The 13,623-nt window shown below is 44.1% G+C and overlaps 1 long non-coding RNA gene across 1 annotated transcript; it reads right to left on the bottom strand.

Moving 5' to 3' along the window:
- Positions 1–5,523: 5,523 nt before the first annotated feature.
- Positions 5,524–9,049, bottom strand: LOC110343441. The gene is made up of 3 exons (XR_002385712.2): positions 8,938–9,049; positions 7,096–7,198; positions 5,524–6,250 (listed from the first exon to the last, which is right to left on the bottom strand). It is a non-coding gene; the product is annotated as an uncharacterized LOC110343441 (long non-coding RNA).
- Between the last annotated feature and the right edge of the window lie 4,574 nt (positions 9,050–13,623).

Genomic DNA, 13,623 nt, shown 5'->3' with positions numbered 1-13,623 from the left:
GATATTGTTCTGAGCTACTCAAGCTGTGGGAGTCCCCAAAAGCTAATAAATATACCTGTCTCTGAAGTTGATAAACCAAGCCAACAGCAACCAAAAGAAAACTTTTTCAACAACATAATTAGCAATTTAAAAAAAATCTAATGGGCATGTTTGCAAGCCCACTCTTGATTATCTTTAAAAGAAATACCCATTCCTTTTCTCTATACACGGCTCATCTATATGAAGTTGGGTGGTAGAGTAGCTGAAAATAATTTCAGTCAATAATGCAGAGCTGGAATCATTTTTATCCCCTAAATGAGCAGGTGCGTTGCCCAAGTGTGAGAAAGTTGTCTTAGAACTTTGCAGCCCTTCAATGTGGTAGAGACAGCTTGTCTTTGTCTGCTTAGGAGAGAGTACAGCTCACTAATTAGCCACAAACAAGCAACTGTTTTATCTACTGTGGACGGCTCTTATAGCACTCAGATTTTCAAGGACATAATTCTATTGTTGTCTTTAAATCCACACTCAAGTTACTGTCATCATTGCTACCAGGATAATTACCCTTAAAGTAACAGTTCCCAGAAGCAAGAAGAGGTTTTGTTTTTGTTTTATTTTTTACCATTGCAGTTGTTTCTCTCACTGTCGGTGATCAACCTGAAGCTTCATAAGCAGACACATAGAAAGTTAACTTGCTTAAATAGCTTTGGCTTGAATCAGAGCATTCAGTTTACATGCCTCTCATCAAATAGTGTGTTAACAGTTACTGGTCGTGGAAAAGGGGCAAACGACTAGGCAATTGTTAGAAAAGAACCATAGTTAGCCTTCTTAGCTGTCATGACAACAAAAGACAGCAGTCAAAGTAGAGGGATGCAGTAGGGCATGCTAGAAGGGTGGGCAGCCATCTGCTTCCTCCTTGAATTACATCATTCACGTTACCTCCCCAGGGCAAGAACTAGATGCTGTTATCTTTGGTCGGTTGGTTGGGTGGGTGACTGGTTAGTTGATACAACTCTTTTTAGCCATGTAAATATGTGTATACTTCCAGCTGTACAAAGATCAGGTAAGAGAGACCTCTTCTCACTTCTCTGCAAACCTCTGTCTCCTGACCCCTAGCACAGGGAGAAATCCTTCAAATTGAACCTTGTCTGGAAAAAGGATGTTATCCAGTGATGTGTCCTAGACTACTTGAAGAAAGGTAACCAGGATTTCAGTCTCAGTAATAGTACCCTTGGAGGTGATTCCTGGAGGAATTCTATCACGCCTGTGAACAAAGACCTCTCTGGTTGCCACTTGTGCAAAGTCAGCTTTAGTAGGGACAGTACCAAGGAGACATGAAATGGCAACTCTAGGACAGATTTGCCGATAGACACACAGTCTCATGACCATAAAACACGCAGAAATTCTCACCAATTCTACTTGCAGAACAGGTTGGGGCCTTGTTTCACAGCACAGCTGCCTCTGCCAGCAGATGTCACATGATGGGTGCCAAATGTCTATTTAGTTTTCATTCTTCCGGTATTGTGGCTTCTTTCTAAACTGGGTTGACTTCTTTTGAAGTTTTGACCCTTTAAGGAATGAGGTGATAATCTCTGAGAAGCTCCCCTTGGGTGTCAGGTGCTATCAAATTCCTTATGTCAGGTTCTCAGAGCCAAACTGTGATTTTCCAATTTCCCTTCCTGAATACAGTTCTTCTGGGTTTTTTATTCTTTCTTTTATTTAGTGCATGTTTGCATGTGTACGTGTGTATGTGCACGCACATGTGGGCACACTTGCCCTGGGATGCCAGTGTGAAGGTCAGAGGACAAAGTTCAGGAGTTAGCTCTCTCTTACTACCATGCGAATCTTAGGGAAGAAATTCAGATCATTGGATTTGGTACCACGTGTCTTTACTCACTAAGCCATTGCCTGCCCAGTCTTCAAGATTTAAAGATATCATCCCAGATTATAACCAAATAGCTGACAAAAAGCTGATACATATGAGCTACTCCTTAATTTCAGGAACCCAACAGTCAGAACCAAATTCTTGAATTGACTGCAGCCTATAAATGGGTACCCAGAATCAAAATCCTTTTGCAAGGTGGACATCATCATCCAGCTGTTGTGACAAATGGGGAGGCTGGGCATACCCCTGGATGTCAGACTACATGCTCAGCATTCGCAGAGCCCTGACTATGCTGCGAAACAGAAGAGGTGGGCCGGGAAGTTCTCCTTTACCTAAACTGCAACATTCACACTTATTTAAACTATTCTCATTGTTGACTTTGGGTCTTCTTCTACATATATAGTGTGTGTTGAGCATACTCCCCTCCTGCCAGAATCCCAGGCTGCTGCTGATTTATTTGTCCATGGTTTCAGGCTACCAAACTGAGCCTCCACAATGGGCCAGAACCTGGGAACATAAGGGTGGAAAGGGTCCCTGCCTTCAAGCAACTCACTGTTTATACATTAATACAGATAACTAGTGATAGAAGAACGCATTGAACTTTATAATAATAAGAATATTCAAAATATTATGGTATAGCCGGGCGGTGGTGGCGCACGCCTTTAATCCCAGCACTCGGGAGGCAGAGGCAGGCGGATCTCTGTGAGTTCGAGGCCAGGCTGGACCGACAGCCTCGAAAACAATACAGAGAAACCCTCTCGTAAAAACCAAAAAAAAAAAAAAAAATATTATGGTGTAGCATATAAGGTAGTAATGAACCATTTCAAACAGAATTTTAAAAAGAGTTTGGCCTTTAATAAATCTGGCTGCATTCCTTAAATTTGAACCTATTTTTCTATATACTCCCACAAGGCCTGTGTTAGTCATTACATCAATGTTTATAATTAATATACTCTATATACTACCAAATATGTGCTGAACCTAATATGTTACTTTAGAACACAGAAGTGTTAAGGAACAGCATCCACTTTGGTTTGGGGCTTTTGTTGCTGTTTTTCTTATTGTTGGTTTGGTTTTCTTGTTTTGACTCTCTTGTTTTAGATTTAATTTTTTTCATGTGCTATGACATGCTCCTCCCCCCAAGTAAATCTAATAAAAATGGAGTAACAGAAGCTAGAAAAATGGTTCAATCATTAAGAGCGTATACTGCTCTTGCAGAACATTTGAGTTCCGTTACCAGCACCCATCCTAGATTGCTCACAACTGCCTATAACTGCAAAGGCAATGGAATCTGATGCTTCTGGTCTCCACAGACATCTGCGCTCGATGCACTACTATCCCCACAAGCATAATTTGTTTGCAGGGCCAAAGTGTGTTTCTTTGGTTCTGCTCAGCATGTGTTTCTTTGACTATCCCTTCCCCCACACTCACTGCTTAAAACTAATCTCCAAGTGAATTTTACTTAATCCATGGCACCAAAATTAAATGGTGGGCCTGGCAGCATCAGCATGAATCTGTGCCAGTGTGGTGGTTTGAATGAAAATAGCTCCCATCGGTCCATAGGGAGTGGCATTATTAGGAGGTGTGGCCTTGTTGGAGAAGCCTATCACTGGGGGTGAATTTTGAGGTCTCCAGTGCTCACTCGAGGCCCAGCTCTTTCTGCTGCCTACAGACCCAGATATAGAACTCTCGGGTACCTCTCCAGCGCCATGTTTCCCTGCATGCCGACATGCTTCCCATCATTATGACAATGGACTAAACCTCTTAACTCTAAGCCACAATTAAATGTTTTCCTTTATAAGAGTTGTGATCATGGTGTGTCTTTAAAGCAACTTGGTTAGGAAACCCTAACTAAGTCAGCATCAGGACCAACTTCAGCACCAGCATCATGGAAGCTGCTAGACACGCCTCTGCTCTCCTGAATGTCAGCCGGTATCTGTCTGCCTCTAATCTCCCTTCTATTCCAAGTATTGAGTTTGCAGCCCCCATAATATCGCCCCACCACAATTAATCCTACAAAGACCCTAAGAGTTTCCTTGGAAGGGCCTTCAATTTTGTAATTAGCAAAATTCCCAAGTGAAGTACAGATGTGCCCCTCCCCTTGCCGCTTCCTCACTTCCTCAAGGGTGTCCAGAGCCCATGTGCCCACGATGCACAATGTCTCACTTTCTGTCTCATCCTGCCTTCCAATTCCCATGGTATCCCAAGAGCCAATGCTGCCTCCTCTCCCTCCAGTAAGGTGATAGCCACTCAGAGCAGTCTCGTCTCAGCGGAGTCTTCGCAGGATATTTCTTATGGCTTAGGTATGGTTGAAGTGTGTCCCCCATGGGACCTGTTATGTGATGAGCCTGGTTTCCAATATGCCCAAGCGGAGGGCGTTATCAGCCCATCCCCAAGCTCTGGCTTACCATCTCTCCATTAGATCTCTCCCGCTCACCCATATGCCCATAGTGCTGCCACCACCATGATGGGATCCAGGCAAGGAAGTCCTCAGAAACCAAACCAATGGTGTGGCCCACCTTAGACTTCAGTTTTCATAACTGTGGGTTAGCAAACCTCTTTTCTTAATAAAGCCCAAACTGAGAAATATAGTTATAGTAACAGAAATCTGACGGGGTGTTATTGACTAATTTCAATATCAGTGACCCGCCCACTTTAGTGGGCCAGATTGTACCATATTTTTAAAGGTGCTTTTTCACCCTATCTCATCCGCAAAAGACCGTGGGAAGGTTATGGGTACTTGGTTTTGTTGGTTTTGTTTCTGAGGTACCCCTAGAAACAAGGTGGCCAGTGCCCTTTAAAATACAGCAAGTCGTGGAACGAATGCTTGGACTCGCTGGGACCCAGTCCTGCCTGGCAATTCCATTCCTGCCAGAATGCTGCCCTAGAAGACACAGAACCGGGCTGCACGTCTGTGTGGGCTGCATTCCATTCTAGGTGATCCTAGAAGCTAAATTTTAGTTTGGGTTTTTTGTTTGATTTGTTCTTTTGATGTTGTTCTATTTTGCCCTGTTTACATACTTCAGTTTCTTAGCTGGACTCTCACTGGTGTATTTTATGTGTATACCCTGAGAGACATGGTTGTATTTCCTTAAAAACCAAACAAGGGCTGGAGAGACGGCTCAGCCATTAAAGGCTAGGCTCACAACCAAAAAAACCAAACAAATAGATTCTAAGTTTTGTTCCAGTCAAAATGTCCTCCTCCCTCTAGCGAGCTCCCTATGTCCTCCAAAATACAGAAATGATGCCCTCTTATTTGGGAGGTAAAAACAGTGGGATATGGGGGTGGAAGAGATGGCTCAGTAGTTAGAGCACTTGATACTTCTCTTAAGAGAACCTGGGTTTAGCCCCAGCACACACAGTGTCTCATAGCTGTATGTAACTTCAGTTTCAGGGGTTCAACACCCTGTTCTGGCTTCCACAGGCCCTGTACATATGTGGCACACATACATATATGCAGGCAAAATACACATAAAACAAAAATAAATATTTAAAAAATAATTTTTAAGAACGGAATAAAATTCATGACATATTTTCCCCCAAAATTCCCTTCCTAGTCTCACCCTCTAGAGAGTTCTCTAAACACAAGGGCATATGCAAAAGAAAAGGAACATTAGTGTTCTCCTATGGGTCTGCTAGGGTAATTTTAGAACAACCCAGTGAAAAGAGATTCCAGTTAATGGTTAAACTGCAAGGCTGACGAACTCCCTCTGTACGGGATAAACCAAGGCTCCAGCCAGCATCGCTGGATTCATTTCCAAGCTAACGTTTTGTTTTCAAACCTGAATGGAGACTAAACTCCAAGTTAGAAGGACAGAATCTAGATCAGTCAAGTTATTGCTTTGACTGTGTGATAAAGTTGTCTCATTCCTATATCTAGTATTTATTAAATATGTCAAGGGGCTAGAGCGATGACTCAGCATTATAACCATGGCACTGCTCCTCAGAGGGGCACCAGTTTGGTTCTAGCATCCACATCAGGCATCTCACAACTGCCTGTAACTCCAGTTCCAGGAGGTCTGTCGCCCTCTTCTGACCTCTCTGGGCACCGCACTCACGTGCACAAACTCATTATCACACACACATAATTAAAAATAAAACATCTTTAAAAATATCTAAACAAAATGGTATGTGGCAAGCTTTTGTAATTCACTAGAAACAAGGTTTTATGTTCCTCGTGGAGCTCCTAGAAGCTGCTCACATTTTAAAGCTCCTCGAGTCTCTTTGGGACTCCTCTGATTTGGGGGAGCGACTCGGACAACTCCCCTTTCATCCCCCAGCCTCTGGTGGAGTCACTGCTCTCTGTCTGCCATGAGTGATCTCTGTTGTGCCATGTTTTCTTTCAATAACCTTTGAGCTTCTTGGTAACCAACCTCCTGTCCACTCTGTCTGAAAGAGCAAAGGAGCATTTTATCTTAATAGACACCTTCATTAATTCTTTGAGAATTTTATACAATGTATTTTAATATTCACCCTGACTTTCATCTCCCCACCTCCTCCCAACTCCCTGTCCTTTTTTGAAATAACCCACTGATTCCAATTTATGCTGCCCATATGCCCATGAAGCCCTCTCAACTGGAAACAATTGACCTTCCAGAGACTATATCAGAGTTGGAGACCAAAACTGAGTATCATGCCCCAGATAACATCAGTTGTCAATAGTTCCTCAGCTGAAGTTGGAGGCTCAAGATCCCCTTTCCCCTTGGGATTTTCCAATAGGGATCCCAACAGGTGTGGAATGAAACCCTAACCAAAGACCTGCTTGGTACTGGAAAATGAAGGGACTGAAACCTGGGTGGGTTTAACCCCCTCCCAGTGAGTGATAGACTGATCGACAACTGGGATGCCTGTCGATGAGGAACCAGTTTCTCTAAGGACTGGGTATCAGCACTAAGCACATCTCCAGGCATCTCTCTCTGCGGATGGATCTGTGCCTAGTAGGAGGAACAACCTAAGAAATTTTCCTGAGTGAGTAACAAGAGAAAGGAGAGGGGAGGAGTGGTAGACTAGAATCTTGGTGATGCAGCCTGTGTGAGGTAACGTCTGTACCTATAGGGATCCAGGTGCAAGTTGACTGTCTGGTGTTGTAGAACTCAGCAAACCCCAGATGCTCTCTCTTGGTCCTCACTAAGGCTGGCCTCCCAGCACCACCTGTCTACCGGTGATGCTCTCGTGAAGGTCCCAGACACCTATCTCTGTGCGGCCAAGTCCACTGCCCACCCTCCCTTTCTCACCTGATCTGCACTCTTCTTCAAAAGCTCCAGTGTTAGACATCTCGCTGCTCTGAACGGATCCAAACAGCCAAAGAAGAACTAATCCATCGTCTAATCCATCCAACTAATAAGAATGATGACAGCAGTAATGGCTGACATTAGTGAACATTTGCCTTGTACCAGATACTACTCCGAGCATCTTAGGGATTAGCGCACATAATCCCCACTGCAATCCTCAGACATGAATACCACAGTTATTTTCATTTTCCAGGTGAGGCCTTTCAAACACAGAAAGGTTAAATAGCTTAACAAAGGTCACCCAGCTTCTAAGGGCTCGAACCATGTAGTCCCCACGTTTTTCTTACTTAACCTCAAGCAAATCAAAGCAGGTACTATCAAGTTGTCGTCTAGATGTGTTTGGGCAACATTTGTATCTGAGGAAGGAGTAACAGAGTTTGTGAACCTCACGTGTCTTTTCCATGCCACTGTCTTAGCTCAGGCCATGCCTGTCCACGGTGCACTGGCCCGCAACCACACAGGAGTCAGGGCACCCATCACAGGAGCCAAGAGGGACATCAGTCTAGCATTCAGGAGGTCTGTGGACACTGCCAATGCTCAGACATCAGCCCAGGGATCATACACTGAGCAGGGTTAAAGGAAATCTTGGTCAGAGACCAGTGGAGAAATCTGTCCCAGAGACCTATGTAGTAGGCTTTCTTTTGGGCCACCAACATGGCATGGAGACATTATTAGTTATGAATGCTCGGCCTTAGCTTATGCTCGTCCCACCAGCTCTTTCAAATTAACCCGTTTCTCCTCATCTACATTTTGCCCTACGGCTTTTTACCTTTCTTTCATTCTGTATGTCCTACTCTGTGCCTAGCTGGCTCAAGGCTACCTGGCTGGCTGACTTCAGGCATCTCCCTCATTCTCTCCTTGAGCCTAGATTCCTCCTCCTACTTCTTGTGTCTGCCCATCAGCCCCACCTATCCCTTTACTGCCTCACCCTAGCCCTAACCCTAACCCAAACCCTAACCACTTAGCTTTTTATTAGACCAATCAGGTGTCTTAGGCAGGCAAAGTAAAGCTTTACGTAAATAAATGCAGCATAAACAGATGCAACACACCTTCACATAGTTAAAGTAATATTCCACAACAGACCCAGGGACCAGATTGGGGCTCTTTATGCTAGAGTTGGAATGGGCAGACTAGAAACACCACTCAATTGTTAGAACATTGGACTATTGTGTGTAAAGACCCAGGTTCAGTCCCAAGTATGGTCAAATAAACAACTGAACAAAATGCAGTTATAGAGCCCAATCCCACCAAATACATCTGCAGCACAACCCCTGCACCTGAAGCTCAGGGATCATTTCAGAAGAGGGGCAGAAGGACTGTCAGAGCAGAGGAGCGGGGCATTTGCTGCGAGATTGTCTCTCCTAGAAATGTCAGAAGGTACACTAGTGAGCTCTCCGGCCAGTGACCTGCACAAGGAAAATACTATGGGCAGGAGAAAACTCATGAGGACTCAACCCTGGACAAAGAGCTACAAACAACCAGGGGCAGCTGAGAGTGGCAGAAATGGTCTTCACCAGGGAAGACTACACTGGTTATCCACTACCAAACGGTCAGCCCTAAAACGGTGTACTTACAAATAACACTATTCAGAGCGGATTATATTTACATACTTAGAAACACACACACACACACACACACACACACACAGCAATTAAAGAAAGAGAAGCCATGAATTTGAAAGAGAGCCAGCTGGGAGGGTGTCTTAGTAAAAAAGAGCTTCTATTGCTGTGATGAAACACCATGAGCAAAAATCAAGTTGGGGAGGAAAGGGTTTACTTGACTTACACTTCAGTACTGCTGTTGGTCACTGAAGAAGTCAGGACAGGAACTCACACAGGGCAGGATCCCAGAGACAGGAGCTGCTAACCGGCTTTCTTCCCTTGACTTGCTCAACCCACCTGCTTATAGAACCCAGGACCAGCAGCCCAGGGATGACATCACTCACCGTGGGCTGGGCCCACCCCCATTGGTTACTAAATGAGAAAATGCCTTACATCTGGATCTCATGGAGGCATTTCCTCAGCTGAGGCTCCTTCGGCTCTCGTGACTAGCTTGTGTCAAGTTGACATACAGAACCAACCAGTACAGAGGGGCACATGAGATGGCTTGGAGGAAAGGAAAGGGAGAAATAATGTAATTATGTTCCAACCTAAGAGAATTTTTACAAACTAAGAGACTGATAACAAGATAGCCCTAAAGAGAGGGATTTAAAAGATCTGTGTGTGAGCACAGGTGTTTAGCTATGAGTGGGCATGTGTGGGCTACAGCTCAGCGCACACACAGAGGAAGAGGACAGCCTTGAGTGTGAGTCTTCCCCTCCCACCTTGATGCAGGCTCTCCTGATGGTTGCTGCTACACAAGCCAGGCTCTCTCTCCCCTTCATCCTGCTGGAAGAGCACTAAGATTACAGACACATACTGTGGCATCCAGCTCCGTGTGGGTTCTGAGACCCAGAACTCAGGTTCTCAGGCTTGTGTGTCACTTTACCCACTGAGCCTCTGAAGGATTTTTACCCCCAGCCTCTGAAGAATTTTCCTGGAGATAGCTAATATGGAGAACCCATAGCAATGAGCAAAGGCACGAAACCGGTCCAGGTTACATCACTCCCTGGCATTCACCCCACACTGTTCGAGGAGTCCCAATTGTCCAGTCCCAAGACCTGTCACCAGCTGCACGGTCACGCTCATAGTCAGAGGCTCCTGAGCACACACCTGTCAAGAGGGACCATGCCAGGCTCTGCCACGCTGGGCCTATGCACTGGGCTAGGAATACCTTTAGGGACATATGAACAATACATACCGTGCTGAAAGTTGGGGTCTCCTGGCTGAGAAGGGAAGTATGTGGCCTCCACAAACTAGGCAGGCAAGCAATTTCTTTATGTTTCTTTCTAAAGGATTCCTCATACTTCCAGATTTCAGTATAATTTTCATTCTAGTCACACTGATGAACAAGGCAGCCTGCATCACTGAGCACTCACAAGGTCTGATAAGGACCAATGAGGTGCTCTGATATTTTTTAAATGAACTTTAGCAACCGAATCAATTATGATCAGAAGCAGAGTATCCCTGAATTCTTTTCCTTTCCCTTTGTATATACTCTTCATGCATTGATTCCCAAATGACTAATGTATTATATATACATATGTATGTATGTATTTGCACTGCCCCAAGGTGAAAGGAATTAAATACATATGTATATATACGTGCATGTACATATGTGCACATTATATATATAATAAACTATAAATATGTATATAGACTTTATTCCTCCCACCCTTGAGACAGTACAAAAACAAATATAAAATAAAAGCTGTTCATAGTCACCCTTATATAGGATAAATTATATCACATGCTCTGTGGCCAATTTAGCTAACAATTGGAACTGTCTGCTACTTTTTACATCTAAATAAAACACAAAAGTCTATAATTTTTTCCAAAGTTGAGTCAATCATTCCTGAGTGGTTGCCTTATTATTATATACATTAAAATATCTTTATAGAGAGCTGGAGAGGGCTTAAAGATTAGAGTACTTCCTGTTCCCCCAGAAGACTGAATTCAGGTCCTGGCAACCACATCCACTTGGCTCACAGATGCAGGTACTCCAGCTCATATATCCCAGAGTTTAGGATACTGAGACAGGGGGATTGCTATATATTTGAAGCTAGCTTGAGCTACATAGTGAGTTCCAGGTGAGTGTAGAATATGTAACAATGTGCTACATATTCCTATACATTCCTGTCTTATTTAAGGTTTTTTTTATCGCTGTGTAAAGACACAATGACTTGAATTTGACCTAAGAGCAATGTGTAGGAGAGTGTTCACTCCTGAGTCCCACCATGGTCCTCTGACTGCCATACTCATCAACAGAGAGAGAGAGAGAGAGGCTGGGAAAGGCATGGACTTTTGAAACCTCAAAGCCCATCCTGCAATGACACACCTCATCCAACAAGGCCACACCTCCTAATGCTTCCAAAACAGTTAAAAATAAAAAAATAACTGATATTTACCTTGAGCAACAGCACGCAAGGATACTTTATGACTTCTACATACGTGAGCACACATATACACCCACCCTTCCAACCCTCCCACACACAGGCTAGTGAGGGGACATTTCTACCCACTGTGCCAGGTACCCAGCAGAGTTAAGAAACTGTCAATAAGGTTCCCTAAGCAGGTGTCCCGGAAGCCCATTCTCTTCTCTGGTGACAAAGGCCTTCTCCGCTACCTGTGGTTCCTAGCAGGCAACACTCAGCAGCAGGAGGAATGGGACTCATTATTCTCCACTGCGTCTGTCATGTCACATTACTCTTCAGGCCCTGCCAGAGCCCTCGAGAGGCTGATGTGTTATGACCTGACACCCGTTACCCAGCCCTGTACCTCATTAGTGGGAGCTGCGAGGGCAGGAGTGAGGGGCGACCTGCCTGTGCTCCCCACTCTCTCCACAACTTGTTACTCTCTTGATCTTCCTGTGGCTGTCATCGGGGGGCTCAGACTTTTATGTCCTGGTCAATTTCCAGGTGACAGCTTTTAGTGTCAAAGTGATGGAGGAGAGTTGCTCTCCCTCCCGCCAGTGATAACAGCAGACAATCACAGGAAATTGATCATGGTGGATAAACTCACCTGATCCTAAAGATGATATTGGCTTCATGCTCCAGGGCAGGGCAAAAACAACTGAAAAATAATTGCCAGTATACCCCAGAGGAAAATTCTCTCTCTTCCCCAAATTTGACAATCAATCTAGCCCAGCACACGTGACTAACAATCACCACTGTCAAGAACAGAAAGCTCCTTTTAGACACCAAACGCCATAGTGATTTGGTTTGGATCAGGGGTCACTTTGCCTTGGTTTTTATCTTTTCTTCTGGAAGCCTTACAAGGCCAGTGAGAATTTCCAACACGACAGCAACCATCTTGCCCAGAACAGGAACTGTGTCCTGGTGCCGCTTCCTGTCCACCCTCAGTGGACTGTAATAATGAGCTGTGCCGTCACCATTCTCCCAGTATTTAAAACATCTTTCAAAATCATGTGTGTTAGTCTGCTTTCTGTTGCAGAAGTTGGATTCCTCATTCTGGCCATTCGTAAAGAGGCTTATTTAGCTCTCCATTCTATAGGCATGAAGTTCACATCTGGTTGGCATCTGGTGGGAGTCTTTCTTGCTGCATTATGTCGTGGTGGAGAGCATCATTTGGTGAGGCAGAACCAAAGCTCTGTGGACCTGTCTTACTTTTCTAAGAAAGCCACAAGCCTCATTGTGGAGTTCCCACACCGATGTTCTCATAGAATCCTAACTAATTACCAAAGACCTGACCTGTAGGTGCTATTAGATATGAATTGGGAACTCAGTTTTCCAATATATAAAATTTAGAGCTACATTCACGCACAGTGGTGTGAGTCACAGCAAGGTTCCTCTCTATGTGGCCTCTTGGTTCAATGCATATCTTCAAAAATCACACCACCATTGATGTTTTTTAGTCCTGATGAGCTCGTTCATGTCTCTGGAAGCGAGGAATCCAACCTCACCAATGTGGTACACCAAAAGAGACTCTGGAATCAGGAAAAAATGCTTTGTGTTTCTTCACATGTACTCTCCAGACATAACCAGAGGAACTTTAAATCTTTGCATTCATTGGATCTTAAGAAAACACCAAAGAAGTTGTTGTGGGTGATTACTCCGTGAGTTGATAAAAACCTTATATTATGAAGGTGTAGGTCTTTGGTGCATACGTCTCTTTTGAAGATCTTGAAGTAACTGTGGTGTGTTTGCTCATCAGTGAGCAGACCCAGCCTTCTGTAGCAAAAACACCTGGTACTCACTGTTATTTCCAGTACATTCTGTGTGTAGTTTTCCCTATTAAAGCTCTGCCCTCTTCCCATCCTTCAAAGGCCAGCAGTCCTCACCCACTGTTTCCTCCACAGAGCCACCCACCACGCAACTTTCCTCCACAAATCCTTGCCTGGGTTTTTCCAAATAGGAAAATGGCCCTAATGAGTGTGCAAGAAACCAAACTATTTGGAAAAGAAAGCAAGAGCCCTGGTAAATGAACCAGGGTTAAATTCCAGAACTATGTTTCCTGTTCTCTACATCATTTTATAGTTAAGAGAATCAGCAACCAAGAAACTCACTAAGTACCCAGCAAGAAAGTGAATTTATTAAAGACAAAGAAGACGGAACAAATGAGCAACAAACTTGCTCAATGCTATCTAACAGTGACACTGTCCTGTAAACTACTGTAGCTGGTATTTCCTACCTACAAATCATATGTAATTTTGGCCTGTGTATCTATAGAATTACTTGTAAGGTATGCGCATCAAAGGCCATGAAACTATTAAGAAAGTTACAAAGGGAAATGATATTCTTGGTTTCTTCATTTGTTTTAGGGAGACTGATGGTCAAATCATCGTTAAGACTACTTGTGTCTAGGGAAGGAAGACATTAGATGGTGAAGCATTCCAGTGAGCCGGGCAGCAGTG

This window comes from Mesocricetus auratus, unplaced genomic scaffold, assembly GCF_017639785.1.
Source record: "Mesocricetus auratus isolate SY011 unplaced genomic scaffold, BCM_Maur_2.0 Super-Scaffold_100015, whole genome shotgun sequence".
NCBI lineage: Eukaryota > Metazoa > Chordata > Mammalia > Rodentia > Cricetidae > Mesocricetus > Mesocricetus auratus.
The sequence above is the reverse complement of the archived record's forward strand: the minus strand, read 5'-3'. Positions and strand labels throughout refer to the sequence as shown.